The 13,483-nt window shown below is 49.7% G+C and overlaps 1 protein-coding gene across 1 annotated transcript in view; it reads right to left on the bottom strand.

Annotated features, from left to right (window-relative positions):
• LOC120027914 (potassium voltage-gated channel subfamily H member 2-like) overlaps positions 1–13,483 on the bottom strand; it is a 343,572-nt gene that overhangs the window by 232,428 nt on the left and 97,661 nt on the right. The window lies entirely within an intron of this gene.

Below are 13,483 nucleotides of genomic sequence, written 5' to 3'. Positions count from 1 at the left end.
GCCTGTCTGTATCTGTGTCTGTCTGTCTGCCTCTGTGTCTGTCTCTGTGTCTGTCTGTATATGTGTCTGTCTGTGTCTGTCTCTGTGTCTGTATCTGTGTCTGTCTCTGTGTCTGTCTGTCTGCATGTCTGTCTCTCTCGCTGTCTGTCTCTATGTCTGTCTACCTGTCTGTCTCTGTGTCTGTCTGTCTGCCTGTCTGTCTGTCTGTCTGTCTCTGTGTCTGTCTGCCTGTCTGTCTGTCTGTCTCTGTGTCTGTCTCTGTGTCTGTATCCATGTCTGTATGTCTCTGTGTCTGCCTGTCTGTATCTGTATCTGTGTCTGTATATGTGTCTGTATGTCTGTATCTTTGTATGTCTGTGTCTGTCGCTGTGTCTGTCGCTGTGTCTGTCGCTGTGTCTGTCTCTGTGTCTGTGTGTCTGTCTCTGTGTCTGTCTGTCTGCCTGCCTGTCTGCATGCCTGTCTGCCTCTGTTTCTGTGTCTGTCTGCATGTCTGTCTGTCTCTCTCACTCTCTGTCTGTGTCTGCCTGTCTGTCTGTCTGTCTGAGTGTCTGTCTGCCTCTCTGTATGTCTGGCTGCCTGCCTGTCTGTCTGTCTCTCTCACTGTCTGTCTGTCTGTCTGTCTGTCTGTCTGTCTGTCTGTCTGTCTGTCTGTCTGTCTGTCTGTCTGTCTGTCTGTCTGTCTGTCTGTCTGTCTGTCTGTATCTGTGCCTGCCTGTCTCTCTCACTGTCTGTCTGTCGGTCTCTGTGTCTGTATGCTTGCCTGCCTGCCTGCCTGCCTGCCTGCCTGCCTGCCTGCCTGCCTGTCTGTCTGTCTGTCTGTCTGTCTGTCTGTCTGTCTGTCTGTGTCTGTCTGCATGTCTGTATCTGTGCCTGCCTGTCTCTCTCACTGTCTGTCTGTCGGTCTCTGTGTCTGTAGGCTTGCCTGCCTGCCTGCCTGCCTGCCTGCCTGCCTGCCTGCCTGCCTGTCTGTCTGTCTGTCTGTCTGTCTGTCTGTCTGTCTGTCTGTCTGCCTGTCTGCCTGCCTGTCTGTCTCGCTCTCTGCCTGTCTGTATCTGTGTCTGTCTGTCTGCCTCTGTGTCTGTCTCGCTCTCTGCCTGTCTGTATTTGTGTCTGTCTGTCTGCCTCTGTGTCTGTCTCTGTGTCTGTCTGTATATGTGTCTGTCTGTGTCTGTCTCTGTGTCTGTATCTGTGTTTGTCTCTGTGTCTGTCTGTCTGCATGTCTGTCTGTCTCTCTCACTCTCTGTATGTGTCTGCCTGTCTGTCTGTCTCTGTCTCTGTCTGCCTGCCTCCTGCCTGTCTGTCGCTGTCTGTCTGTCTGCCTCTGTGTCTGCCTGCCTGCCTGCCTGTCTGTCTGTCTGTCTGTCTGTCTGTCTGTCTGTCTGTCTGTCTGTCTGTCTGTCTGTCTGTCTGTCTGTCTGTCTGTATCTGTGCCTGCCTGTCTCTCTCACTGTCTGTCTGTCGGTCTCTGTGTCTGTATGCTTGCCTGCCTGCCTGCCTGCCTGCCTGTCTGCCTGCCTGTCTGTCTGCCTGCCTGTCTGTCTGCCTGCCTGTCTGCCTGCCTGTCTGCCTGCCTGTCTGCCTGCCTGTCTGTCTCGCTCTCTGCCTGTCTGTATCTGTGTCTGTCTGTCTGCCTCTGTGTCTGTCTCTGTGTCTGTCTGTATATGTGTCTGTCTGTGTCTGTCTCTGTGTCTGTATCTGTGTCTGTCTCTGTGTCTGTCTGTCTGCATGTCTGTCTGTCTGTCTCTCTCACTCTCTGTATGTGTCTGCCTGTCTGTCTGTCTCTGTCTCTGTCTGCCTCTCTGTATGTCTGTCTGCCTCCTGCCTGTCTGTCGCTGTCTGTCTGTCTGCCTCTGTGTCTGCCTGTCTGTCTCTGTCTGTCTGTCTGTCTGTCTCTGTCTGGCTGTCTGTCTGTCTCTGTCTCTGTGTCTGTCTCTGTGTATGTCTCTGTGTCTGTCTCTGTGTCTGTCTCTGTGTCTGTATCCATGTCTGTATGTCTCTGTGTCTGCCTGTCTGTATCTGTATCTGTGTCTGCCTATGTGTCTGTATATGTGTCTGTATGTCTGTATCTTTGTCTGTCTGTCTCTGTCGCTGTGTCTGTCTGTGTCTGTCGCTGTGTGTGTCTCTGTGTCTGTGTGTCTGTCTCTGTGTCTGTCTGTCTGCCTGCCTGCCTGTCTGTCTGTCGGTCTCTGTGTCTGTAGGCTTGCCTGCCTGTCTGTCTGTCTGTCTGTCTGTCTGTCTGTCTGTCTGTCTGTCTGTCTGTCTGTCTGTCTAATATCTGTGCCTGCCTGTCTCTCTCACTGTCTGTCTGTCGGTCTCTGTGTCTGTAGGCTTGCCTGCCTGCCTGCCTGCCTGCCTGCCTGCCTGTCTGTCTGTCTGTCTGTCTGTCTGTCTGTCTGTCTGTCTGTCTGTCTGTCTGTCTGTCTGTCTGTCTGTCTGTCTCTGTGTCTCTGTGTCTGTCTGTCTCTGTGTCTGTCTGTCTGCAAGCCTGCCTGTCTGTCTGCTCCTCCAACACAACCATTCTGTCACTCTCCTGTGCTACTCTACCTCCATCACTGATGCACAGAGGAAGGGGAGAGACAGACAGTGTGTGTGTGTGTGTGTGTGTGTGTGTGTGTGTGTGTGTGTGTGTGTGTGTGTGTGTGTGTGTGTGTGTGTGTGTGTGTGTGTGTGTGTGTGTGTGTGTCCTTTGAGGTGCTGACAACAGCTCCAATAACAGATGGTAGGTATAGATGTGACAGCACTTCTTTTTTTTTTTTTTTTTCTTTTTTTTTTTTTTGGGGGGGTGGATCAGCTTAATATTGCGGAAAGAATGTTGCTTCCAATGTAATTGTCTGCATCATTTCCAATCCCCCATATTTTTTGGGGTAAATATATATATCCATACACGCATGCATACATATATACATATATACATATATACATACACATACCTATATAGACATACATACTTTTTTAAAGAATATACCTTTATTATTATTCCCCGCAACCCTACCACCGCTCCCCCAATTGGAGTAAACTAATAAACACTTCTGCTTTTACCTTCAATTTATATATCTTATACCTATTTTACAGACACAGACTACTTTATAATAGTTCTCTCTTGTTTGTTCTTAGTCCTTCCTCTATTTCTGTTGTCCATCCAATTTTATTTCCACTTGTAACTGTGCTATTTCACAAAAGCTCCGCACCTATACACATTTCACAGATCCCGTATGCCCTACATTGTTTATCTTGTTATTAGTCCCACCCTTCAGTTCCACTCAACCCTTCCCATCTATCTTCCAACATCATCCATTTCGGATTTTTATTTGCCATATATTTTTCAACTGTGCTGTGATGCTTCACAAAAGATTTGAACCTTCCTATTCTCATAGCTTCTACAGATTGTAAATTAAAAATAAACATTTTTGCTAAAATAATTATTATATTATTGATTGATTGACTATGGCTTTTCAAATCCCCCAGTATTGCTATCTGTAGCGTTAGTTCTAGGCAAATGTTGCAATTCTTCAGCCATTCCTGGACCTGTGACCAAAAACGAGCTACATATGGACAATACCAAAATAAATGATCTAATGACTCTGCCTCCTCACAACAGAATCTGCAGAGCTGGGAAGATTGTATCCCCCATATATATAACATTCTATTAGTTGCAAGAATTTTGTACAGTAATTTAAATTGAAAAATTCGAAGTTTTGAATCCGGCGTTGTTTTGCGTATCAATTCATAAACCATGTGCCATGGAATGGGTACATCAAAAATCTCTTCCCAACTATTTTGCAATTTATATGGCACAGCTGTAAGTTTTTTGGTCCTTAAATGAAATTGGTATATGTTTTTATTTATCACACTTTTCTTTAACCATTTATGTTCTTTAATACAGGGCCGACATACAAGTTCCTTACTTTTTTCCCCTCCTACTTGCCTCTTCCATTTTTGTGGTAATGCTGCAATTAATTGGTTGTAATTTTGGGTAGAGCAGACATTTCCATATGTCTGTGTTAGCTGCATGTGTGACATAACTTCTTTGGAAGCATCTCTGTTTTGCTGAAGCATGATTTTTGGAAGCAGATGAAGCATTTTTTGAACTAGGATCAGAATGTGTAAAATGATCAACTTTGCCGCTTTTGCTTGGACAGATGATAGTTCAAACAAGGCTTTCAGTCATCGTCCCACCTCTGTGTTTTCAGTCATCGTCCCACCTCTGTGCTTTCAGTCATCATCCCACCTCTGTGTTTTCAGTCATCATCCCACCTCTGTGTTTTCAGTCATCATCCCACCTCTGTGCTTTCAGTCATCATCCCACCTCTGTGCTTTCAGTCATCATCCCACCTCTGTGCTTTCAGTCATCATCCCACCTCTGTGTTTTCAGTCATCATCCCACCTCTGTGTTTTCAGTCATCATCCCACCTCTGTGTTTTCAGTCATCATCCCACCTCTGTGCTTTCAGTCATCATCCCACCTCTGTGCTTTCAGTCATCATCCCACCTCTGTGTTTTCAGTCATCATCCCACCTCTGTGCTTTCAGTCATCATCCCACCTCTGTGCTTTCAGTCATCATCCCACCTCTGTGTTTTCAGTCATCATCCCACCTCTGTGTTTTCAGTCATCATCCCACCTCTGTGTTTTCAGTCATCATCCCACCTCTGTGCTTTCAGTCATCATCCCACCTCTGTGCTTTCAGTCATCATCCCACCTCTGTGCTTTCAGTCATCATCCCACCTCTGTGTTTTCAGTCATCATCCCACCTCTGTGTTTTCAGTCATCATCCCACCTCTGTGCTTTCAGTCATCATCCCACCTCTGTGCTTTCAGTCATCATCCCACCTCTGTGCTTTCAGTCATCATCCCACCTCTGTGTTTTCAGTCATCATCCCACCTCTGTGCTTTCAGTCATCATCCCACCTCTGTGCTTTCAGTCATCATCCCACCTCTGTGCTTTCAGTCATCATCCCACCTCTGTGTTTTCAGTCATCATCCCACCTCTGTGTTTTCAGTCATCGTCCCACCTCTGTGTTTTCAGTCATCATCCCACCTCTGTGTTTTCAGTCATCATCCCACCTCTGTGTTTTCAGTCATCATCCCACCTCTGTGTTTTCAGTCATCATCCCACCTCTGTGCTTTCAGTCACCATACCACCCAAATTAGCCTATTATTGATTAAATCAATTAGAAATCCCAACATAACAACATTTCTCTGGAAGTTTTTCACTGTTTTGAAATAACTGAATATTTTGGAGGGGGTGTACCAACCGCTGCCCAGTGAGTGCCCACCAAGTCCAGTGTTCGCTCCCTGCCATGCCCAGCAGGCTGGCACAAGGCCCGGCAGTTTGGCACAAGGCCCGGCAGGCTGGCACAAGGCTCGGCGTATACCAGGTGTCTGGCTGGAGAGTGAGACCCCCCCCACTGAGGAGCAGCCTCGTGAAGGGAGACAAGAACCAGACAAGAACCAGTGGGGGGAGGGGGGGGATTATGACTCTTACTGTCCACGTCTTTCATCTCTAATTTGTCTCCATGACGCCCTGGGTGCCTGCTGCTGCAAACAGCCCTCTGCTGCAGGAGACAGCACTGACCCTCGAACACACACCACTCTAACCACAACAGCTGCTAACTATTAAATTAAAAAAGAGTGAAAAAGAGAAATTCTTACTTACAATGACAGCCTACCCCGCGGCCAAACACAGACAACACTGGGCCAATTGTGCACCGCCCTATGGGATCTCCCAATCACGGCCTGGTTGGGATACAGCCTGGCTTCAAACCAAGGTGTCTGTAGTGACGCCTCTAGCACTGAAATGCAGTGCCTTAGACCCCTGCGCCACTCGCGAGCCCTACATTATTACACCCCCAAAAATGTTTATATAAAATAATTGCATCAACTAACTGTAAATAGGAAAAGTAGTCGCATTTTAACGCTTGACTTGTGGAAAAATAATAAAAATTCCTATCACCTGTCATAACCAGTATTCTGACATCTAACATTTGCCTGCACTGAACAGTCCATGTCTCATTGACCTCCAGCTTCAATCAACTCTCCTCAAAACAGCTCACTAGAAGAGAGCACTTTGATTGAGAGGCACTCTGATCAGTCGCCACTCCTTAGCCAATCACAATGTGACGTTATTACAACTCTGTCACACTGTCGTCGGGCGGGTTAGAGGAGCCCCTTGACAGGACTGTTATAGGCCAGTTCAGGGGGTCAGAGAGGGGACTCTGAGAGGGTCCAGAGGCCCTCAGTGGCACTGTAGGTGGTTCAATCAGACATGACACGATGGCCTGACAACTGGCTCCTAGGTGGGGCTGGTCTGGTCTGGGCTGGTCTGAGCTGGTCTGGGCTGGTCTGAGCTGGGCTCGTCTGAGCTGGTCTGGGCTGGTCTGAGCTGGGCTCGTCTGAGCTGGTCTGGGCTGGTCTGAGCTGGGCTCGTCTGAGCTGGTCTGGGCTGGTCTGAGCTGGGCTCGTCTGAGCTGGGCTCGTCTGAGCTGGGCTGGTCTGAGCTGGTCTGAGCTGGTCTGGGCTGGTCTGAGCTGGGCTGGTCTGAGCTGGTCTGATCTGAGCTGGGCTGGGCTGGTCTGGGCTGGTCTGAGCTGGTCTGGTCTGGGCTGGTCTGGTCTGGTCTGAGCTGGGCTGGGCTGGTCTGAGCTGGTCTGGGCTGGTCTGGGCTGGTCTGGGCTGGGCTGGACTGAGCTGGGCTGGTCTGGGCTGGACTGAGCTAGAATGGGCTGGGCTGGTCTGAGCTGGTCTGGTCTGGGCTGGTCTCAACTGGTCTGGGCTGGTCTGAGCTGGTCTGGGGATTGAGTTGGACATGTTGACTAAAGATGAGGCTGGTAATGAGTGACTAATGCATCTCACTATCTACCGTAAAAGAGAAAGACTGCTCACTGCTCACGTATCATCTGCATACAATATGCTGTAAACATTCACAAATACAGAGACAAGGGCATAGAACTATCAGTGTTTGTGGAGATAAATATTGTTTATGTTTCCATACACACACACACATGCACCTGACAGCACCTCTTCCCCCTCAGGAGGTTGAAAAGATTGGGCCCCTCGGAACCTAAAAAAGTACAACAGCTGCACCATCGAGAGCACCTTGAATGGCTGCATCACCGCTTGTCAAAGGAAGGCCGAGGATATTTTCAAAGACTCCCAGCCAACCAAGCCATAGACTGTTCACTCTGCTACCGCACGACTAGTGGTACTGGAGACTGCACTAACACTCTGGAGTGAGAGTGAGTGAAAGAGAGAGAGAGAGAGAGAGAGAGAGAGAGAGAGAGAGAGAGAGAGAGAGAGAGAGAGAGAGAGAGAGAGAGAGAGAGAGAGAGAGAGTGAAGAAGAGAGAGAGAGGAGAGAGAGGGAAGAAGAGAGAGAGAGAGAGAGAGAAGAAGAGAGAGAGAGATAGAGAGAGAGTGAAGAAGAGAGAGAGAGATAGAGAGAGAGTGAAGAAGAGAGAGAGAGATAGAGAGAGAGAGAAGAAGAGAGAGAGAGAGAGAGAGAGAGAGAGAGAGAGAAGAAGAGAGAGAAGAAGAGAGAGAGAGAGAAGAAGAGAGAGAGAGAGAGAGAGAGAGAGAGAGAGAGAGAGAGAGAGAGAGAGAGAGAGAGAGAGAGAGAGAGAGAGAGAGAGAGAGAGAGAGAGAGAGAGAGAGAGAGAGAGTGAAGGAGAGAGTGAAGGAGAGAGTGAAGGAGAGAGAGATAGAGAAGAGAGAGAGTGTAGAAGAGAGAGAGAGAGAGTGAAGAAGAAGAGAAAGAGAGAGTGAAGAAGAGAAAGAGAGAGAGAGAGAGAGAGTAAGCAAATCCCACGCAGCAATATCAGATTAGTAAATACACTAGCCTCGACTGCCTCCATGCATCTTTGTGAAGTTGTTTGACGTAAAAGAAAATACACCATTGAGTTACGAAACGTAAGCCTAGATAAATAAACTCTATTTACCTACAACCTACACCCTACACCCTGCGTCTAAAAGACTACGAAGCCAGTGAACATGTGCTTTCTGTTTGAATATCATATCACATTTCAAGAGTTTTTTTTAGTTGCGAGGGGACTTCATTGAATTCAGTTTACCAAACCAAATATCCTGGTGGCTTATAAATCATTAGCGAGGCGTGCTGTGTTGGGAAGGAGAGGTAATTGGAAGTCCTGCTAGATCTATATGAATGATTCTAATATGTTCACAGGGCTTCCATCCACTTAGCAAGACTAGTCTAGTAATCAATTAAAAAGGAGAAGAAGAAGAAGCCACGAGGGAAAGTATTAAGGTGGACGCTCTCTGTAATGTCCTCTCACAACCCCCGGGGTCCAACGAGGCTGTGTGGGAGAACGAGAGAGAAAGGAGGGAGATTCAGAGGAGGAGAGCACAGCGGAAAAAACTCATCCATTGTGCTGCAAAACAATATGCCTTTCCTCAATATTATTTGATTGGCCATATAGATCCTTCCATGTTGTCAAGTCCAAGTTAGATTTAGGCCGAACAGGACATTTGGTACTGAACATACAGCTCATTAAAAGTCAATCGATCACTCCTAATCGGTGTCCCCATATGTGTTAATTAATGTCCTCTGTCCTCTGTCATGATGGGGGGGTGGGGTACATCTCAGTTGTCTGAAGTAGCTCCCTCTACTTGTCTCCTTTCCTTCCTCTGCACTGACATAACAGACAAGGAAAGGAGAAGACCTTAGACTGTTGAGATTTTTCTTTCCTTCCTTTAAACATATATGGGCTAGTCCCGCCTCCTCCTGCAGCCAGGAACCAATCAAAACCATGCAGCAGCCACTGTCCATGGTGCTGAATTGCTTGTGTGTCGCTGAATAATACTTTAATGTGGCTATCCACTTCTACTTTGACTTTTTCTCTTAAAGCACCATGGCAACAAACGTTTTTCTCTAGCTCTCTCACTCCCTTCATGTTACAGTAATTCACCCCCCCCCCCCCCCCCCCCTTTCCCTCTCACACGCAGGTTGACGTTTCATGAGATGAGTCTTGTCCTTGAGGCAGAAATGAGCAATTTCTGCTAGATGGGCCAGCTGCAAAGAAAAAAAAATTGTCTAGCTTTTTGGTCTTCATTTAAAGACAGAGTTAAGCATTAGGATTAACAGTGTGGTTACGGTTATTGGTGCGGCTGGCTTCCGGGTTGGATGCGCGCTGTGTTAAGAAGCAGTGCGGCTAGGTTGGGTTGTGTTTCGGAGGACGCATGGCTTTCGACCTTCGTCTCTCCCGAGCCCGTACGGGAGTTGTAGAGATGAGACAAGATAGTAATTACTAACAATTGGATACCACGAAATTGGGGAGAAAAAGGGGGTAAAAAAAAGAAAAAGGTTAGGTTTAAAATCATATTGTATGACTTTGTGGCTGTGCCAGCTAGAGCTACCTCTAGAACAAGATTCATGATGAAAAACCGTTAACCTGCCACACACACCATTAGGTACCTAATACACAAACTCTCACTATCCCAAACACACCGTCTACATCAGGGCTCTCCAACCCTGTTCCTGGAGAACTACCGTACTGTAGAATTTCTCTCCAACTCCAGTCGTAACTAACCTGATTCAGTTTATCAAACCATCTAATTATTAGAATCAGGTGCGTTAGATTAAGGGTTGGAGTTAAAACCTACAGGAGGGTATCTCTCCAGGAACAGGGTTGGAGAGCCCTAATCTACATACTGTCTATTATTAACAAACCCTTACTGTCGCCCAGTCAGAACAGGGGTAGTGACCAGGATAGTGACCAGGATAGTCTCCCTCCCTCCCTCCCTCCCTCCCTCCCTCCCTCCCTCCCTCCCTGCCACCCTCCCACCGTCCCTCCCTCCCTCCCTGTGGAAACTCATGGAAACTCATGTCATGAGAGCCGTATCATTATGTTGATATGGATAGGCTCAGCTGAACGAAAACAAGAGACTGACACGTCTTGCCCTGCAATCTAACCATCTGGTATGCAATCAGAAATAAAATCACTGCTTGTGTTATCACGACAACAAAGAGAAGCAAATTGGACAGCTGTCTTTTAAGTCGCTATCTAACAAACAAAGTTTTAATGGCTGCATCAGAGGGAGAGGAGGTGGCTCACTCACAACAAGGACGTCAAAACACGTCCATCCACCTCAAAACACATCCATCTACATCAAAACACATCCATCCACCTCAAAACACATCCATCCACCTCAAAACACATCCATCCACCTCAAAACACATCCATCCACCTCAAAACACATCCATCTACATCAAAACACATCCATCTACATCAAAACACATCCATCCACCTCAAAACACATCCATCCACCTCAAAACACGTCCATCCACCTCAAAACACATCCATCTACATCAAAACACATCCATCCACCTCAAAACACGTCCATCCACCTCAAAACACATCCATCTACATCAAAACACATCCATCCACCTCAAAACACATCCATCCACCTCAAAACACATCCATCCACCTCAAAACACATCCATCTACATCAAAACACATCCATCCACCTCAAAACACATCCATCCACCTCAAAACACATCCATCTACATCAAAACAGGCCCATCCACATCAAAACATATCAAAACACCCCCCCCCCCCCCTCTCGTATCGCACCGCTCAAATCCCTCTTCAAACGCTAGTCCCATCCTGATATAATGGGATATAACGGGATATAACGGGATATAACGGGATATAACGGGATATAACGGGATATAACGGGATATAACGGGTGAGTTTGTGAGTTAGAAGGTTGACATCTTAAAGCAAAGGTTACGCCCCCCCACATTGGAAAACGGAAAACGGCCCCCACATTGGAATTAAAGAAGACTGATTGAATAACTGAATGAAAGAGGATCGTTATGGAAACGCCTGTCACGTTCCTGACCTGTTTTCTGTTGTTTTGTATGTGTTTAGTTGGTCAGGGCGTGAGTTGGGGTGGGTAGTCTATGTTATGTGTTTTCTATGTTGGGTTAATGTGTTGCCTGGTATGGTTCTCAATTAGAGGCAGGTGTTTGACGTTTCCTCTGATTGAGAACCATATTAAGGTAGGTTGTTCTCACTGTTTGTTTGTGGGTGATTGTTCCTGTGTCTGTGTATACCACATGGGACTGTTTCGTTTGTTCGTTCGTTTTAGGTAGTCTGTTCCTGTTCGTGCGTTCTTCGTGTTATTATGTAAGTTCGTTTGTTCAGGTCTGTTGACTTCGTTTATTGTTTTTGTAGTTTGTTCTAGTGTTCATAGTGTTTTCGTCTTGTTATAATAAATCAGTATGTATTCATCACCCGCTGCGCCTTGGTCCGCTCATTCACCACAAGACGACCGTTACAGAATCACCCACCAACGAAGGATCAAGCAGCGGGTTAACGGGCAGCAGCGACAGCAGCAGTGGTACAAGGAGGAATGGACATGGGAGGAGATTCTAGACGGAGAAGGACCCTGGGCAGAGCCAGAGGAGTGTCGCCGCCCCAAAGCGGAGCTGGAGGCAGCGAAAGCGGAGAGGCGGCATTATGAGGCGCTAGCAAGGCAGAGCGGCTGGAAGCCCGAGAGGCTCACCCAAAAATTTCTTGGGGGGGGCATACGGGGAGTGTGGCAGAGTCAGGAGTCAGACCTGAGCCAACTCCCCCTGCTTACCGTAAGGAGCCGGTGAGGGCGGTATTGGAGGTGAGTGACACAGAGACAGTGAAGGAGTTAATGGGGAAATTGGAGGAGAGAGTTATGAGGGATGTACTGGTTTGGTGCATGAGGCACGGCATCCGTCCGACTGAACGTGTCGGTGAGTTGATGTCACCGGGAACAGCTCTCCATACTCGTCCTGAGGTGCGTGCTAGCCGTCTGGTTAAGACAGTGCCTACACCACGCACCAAGCCTCCTGTGCGTCTCCAGAGTCCTGTGCGTCCTGTTACTGCTCCACGCACTAGCCCTATGGTGCGTGTCTCCTGTCCATTACCACCAGAGCCTACACCACGCACCAGGCTTCCAGTGCGTCTCCAGAGCCCTGTTCCTCCTCCACGCACTCTCCCTGTGGTGCGTGTCTCCAGCCCGGTACCACCAGTTCCGGTACCACGCACCAAGCCTCCTGTGCGTTTCCAGAGCCCTGTACGCACTGTTCCTTCTCCCCGCACTCGCCCTGAGGTGCGTGCCCTCAGTCCGGTACCACCAGTTCCGGCACCACGCACCAGGCCTATAGTGCGCTTCGAGAGTCCAGTGTGCCCTGTTCCTGCTCCCCGCACTAGCCTTGAGGTGCGTGTCTCCAGTCCGGTACCACCAGTTCCGGCACCACGCACCAGGCCTACTGTGCGCCTCAGCAGGTCAGAGTCGGCCGTCTGCCCAACGCCGCCTGCACTGCTCGTCTGCTCAACGCCGCCTGCACTGCTCGTCTGCCCAGCGCCGTCTGAGCCATCCGTCTGCCCAGCGCCGTCTGAGCCACCCGTCTGCCCAGCGCCGTCTGAGCCACCCGTCTGCCCAGCGCCGTCTGAGCCACCCGTCTGCCCAGCGCCGTCTGAGCCACCCGTCTGCCCAGCGCCGTCTGAGCCATCCGTCTGCCCAGCGCCGTCTGAGCCATCCGTCTGCCCAGCGCCGTCTGAGCCATCCGTCTGCCCAGCGCCGTCTGAGCCATCCGTCTGCCCAGCGCCGTCTGAGCCATCCGTCTGCCCAGCGCCGTCTGAGCCATCCGTCTGCCCAGCGCCTTCTGAGCCATCCGTCTGCCACGAGCCATTAGAGCCGCCCGTCTGTCCCGAGCCATTAGAGCCGTCCGTCAGTCAGGAGCTGCCAGAGCCGCCAGCCAGTCAGGAGCTGCCAGAGCCGCCAGCCAGTCAGGAGCTGCCAGAGCCGCCAGCCAGTCAGGAGCTGCCAGAGCCGCCAGCCAGTCAGGAGCTGCCAGAGCCGCCAGCCAGTCAGGAGCTGCCAGAGCCGCCAGCCAGTCAGGAGCCGCCAGAGCCGCCAGCCAGTCAGGAGCCGCCAGAGCCGCCAGCCAGTCAGGAGCCGCCAGAGCCGCCAGCCAGTCAGGAGCTACCACTCAGTCGTGAGCTGCCACTCAGTCGTGAGCTGCCACTCAGTCGTGAGCTGCCACTCAGTCGTGAGCTGCCACTCAGTCGTGAGCTGCCACTCAGTCGTGAGCTGCCCTCCAGTCGTGAGCTGCCCTCCAGTCGTGAGCTGCACTCCAGTCGTGAGCTGCACTCCAGTCGTGAGCTGCACTCCAGTCGTGAGCTGCCTTCCAGTCGTGAGCTGCCCTCCAGTCGTGAGCTGCCCTCCAGTCGTGAGCTGCCCTACAGTCGTGAGCTGCCCTACAGTCGTGAGCTGCCCTACAGTCGTGAGCTGCCACTCAGTCGTGAGCTGCCACTCAGTCATGAGCTGCCACTCAGTCATGAGCTGCCACTCAGTCATGAGCTGCCATTCAGTCCGGAGCTGCCACTCAGTCCGGAGCTGCCACTCAGTCCGGAGCTGCCACTCAGTCCGGAGCTGCCACTCAGTCGTGAGCTGCCACTCAGTCGTGAGCTGCCACTCAGTCGTGAGCTGCCA

Source organism: Salvelinus namaycush, chromosome 33 (genome assembly GCF_016432855.1).
Source record: "Salvelinus namaycush isolate Seneca chromosome 33, SaNama_1.0, whole genome shotgun sequence".
Taxonomy (NCBI): domain Eukaryota; kingdom Metazoa; phylum Chordata; class Actinopteri; order Salmoniformes; family Salmonidae; genus Salvelinus; species Salvelinus namaycush.
The sequence above is the reverse complement of the archived record's forward strand: the minus strand, read 5'-3'. Positions and strand labels throughout refer to the sequence as shown.